This window comes from Schistocerca cancellata, unplaced genomic scaffold (assembly GCF_023864275.1).
Source record: "Schistocerca cancellata isolate TAMUIC-IGC-003103 unplaced genomic scaffold, iqSchCanc2.1 HiC_scaffold_577, whole genome shotgun sequence".
Lineage (NCBI taxonomy): Eukaryota > Metazoa > Arthropoda > Insecta > Orthoptera > Acrididae > Schistocerca > Schistocerca cancellata.
The window spans coordinates 5,001-7,500 of record NW_026046589.1 but is presented as its reverse complement, the minus strand read 5'-3'; the positions used below and the strand labels follow the sequence as shown (position 1 = coordinate 7,500).

The following is a 2,500-nucleotide window of genomic DNA, read 5'->3' as shown; positions in this document are numbered from 1 at the left end:
TACATGCCAGTTAAACACCGACGGGCGGTGAACCAACAGCGTGGGACACAAATCCAACTACGAGCTTTTTAACCGCAACAACTTTAATATACGCTATTGGAGCTGGAATTACCGCGGCTGCTGGCACCAGACTTGCCCTCCAATAGATACTCGTTAAAGGATTTAAAGTGTACTCATTCCGATTACGGGGCCTCGGATGAGTCCCGTATCGTTATTTTTCGTCACTACCTCCCCGTGCCGGGAGTGGGTAATTTGCGCGCCTGCTGCCTTCCTTGGATGTGGTAGCCGTTTCTCAGGCTCCCTCTCCGGAATCGAACCCTGATTCCCCGTTACCCGTTACAACCATGGTAGGCGCAGAACCTACCATCGACAGTTGATAAGGCAGACATTTGAAAGATGCGTCGCCGGTACGAGGACCGTGCGATCAGCCCAAAGTTATTCAGAGTCACCAAGGCAAACGGACCGGACGAGCCGACCGATTGGTTTTGATCTAATAAAAGCGTCCCTTCCATCTCTGGTCGGGACTCTGTTTGCATGTATTAGCTCTAGAATTACCACAGTTATCCAAGTAACGTGGGTACGATCTAAGGAACCATAACTGATTTAATGAGCCATTCGCGGTTTCACCTTAATGCGGCTTGTACTGAGACATGCATGGCTTAATCTTTGAGACAAGCATATGACTACTGGCAGGATCAACCAGGGAGCTGCGTCAACTAGAGCTGAGCAGCCGGCCGCCCGGGAGTGTGTCCCAGGGGCCCGCGCGAACACGCAAGCGTCCGCTCAATTATTCTGCAAACAGGAGGAGGCTGAGCTCCCCTGCACAATACACCTCGAAACCCTCTCAGGTCCCGGCGGCGCGCAGCGCCGTCCTAAGTACTTGGTCGGGTTCGAGAGAGGCGCAATCGCCCGGAGTTAGGCGAGTAGACGCTTTAGGTGCGACCACCCGTGCTCCCAACTGAGCTTGCCGCTGCCGACAGAGGCCCGGGAGCGTGCTGTCGTGGCATTGCCGGCGGGAGACAACACGCGCCACCTACGGTGACCGGCAGCTCCAACGCCAGCGCCACAGAAGGGCAAAGGCCCCACGTGGGTGCCGAAGCGAACTCTCCCAGCACAGCGCACGTGCCAACACGTCTGCACAACTGCGATACAAACCACCAGCGAGAACCGCTGGGGCGACCGAGCAGCAGACGGCGTCGCGGCGCCGAGTGCCGGGCGGCGGCGCATCCTCAACGCACACAGTCCTCAGTCGGACCAGCACACTGCAGATGTCCACCGCGCTTCGCACCGGGCCCGCGAGGACCCACTTTGGCCGCCCGGCGCCGCGCGCAGGGTGCCCCGGCGCGCAGCTGCGCCGCCTGCCGCGTCCGTCGGCCGGCGCGCCTGCCACTGGGCGCCCCCACCAGCCGGCTGTAGCGCGTGCGCCCACGCACCGCGCGGCCAGCACGCCGGGCGGCCCCCCCTCACCGGCCGGGGACGGTCCCACCCAGCCACCGCCGCGTATCGCTTCACACACAGATTTGCCCTTACTGATTTACCTCCAGCAACAACAACCGCACCACAATGGGTTTACCAGTTGTTCATTTGCGTTGCGTCACGTCACCAGCAAACGTAGACGTCCATCCCAGTTTGCAAATGCAACGATTATTGCATACCTGTCTGTTAGGTGTCACGACACACTACGTCTGCCCACATACACGCAACAAAATGTGCACGACTAGAGAACACGTGGGAGGTGGCCCCCTACGTATGCGATGTCCATTACGAGACCGACTGTCAACCAGCATCTGTACCATGTCGCAGATGTGGAACGCGGTGCACCATGCTATCACACTGTGTGAGAAGAGACGACTACGTTTGAATACACGCGCCACTACATCAACAGACGGCTCATGCTGATCGCCATCCAGGGCGTCCGTTACTCCCACACGTCTCTATGGCGTACCACACTGCAATGTAGCTGTTATGGGGAGACGGCACGTGGCTGAGTGCACAACATTTGGACCGTATGGTTCGCTGTTGTTGGGCGCAGTCGTACGGTCACACATGTGCCACAGCGTATCATTCAGTACATACGGACCTATGTGCAGTACAATGTGAGGATTAAGCTTACGATATCAGCGGACAGTGGACACAGGCCGTACCACGACGTAGACTGAGCGCTTCGACATGCGAATGCCAGTGAACAGCTGCGAAGGGCATTGAACACGCAAGCACCTGAACGACCAGCGTGCGAAGGCAGGGTGGAGGGGGGGGGGCGATGTACATCCTGCAGTTGTCCACATTACAGTGTACAGCGGGAGCATGTAAAAAGTAAGCAACACTTGCGAAGTGTTCAACATGAAACGACACACAAGAGGGTGGGCGGTGCGAGTAGCGAACTATATTCAGAGGGTTGTGGTTAGACAACACTAGATTAATGTAACGTGTCATATGCCAATTACAGAGCAGGTTAAGGCACAACGTGGGTTAGGTTAAGGCACAACGTGGGTTAGGTTAA

General features: G+C 57.0%; 1 non-coding gene across 1 annotated transcript in view; it reads right to left on the bottom strand.

Moving 5' to 3' along the window:
• The window catches only part of LOC126131590 (small subunit ribosomal RNA), a 1,909-nt gene extending 1,203 nt beyond the window's left edge, over positions 1 to 706 (bottom strand). The window contains exon 1 of the ribosomal RNA XR_007527498.1: positions 1 to 706. This exon is cut by the window's left edge and continues 1,203 nt beyond it. This is a non-coding gene — a ribosomal RNA (small subunit ribosomal RNA).
• Positions 707 to 2,500: the final 1,794 nt, after the last annotated feature.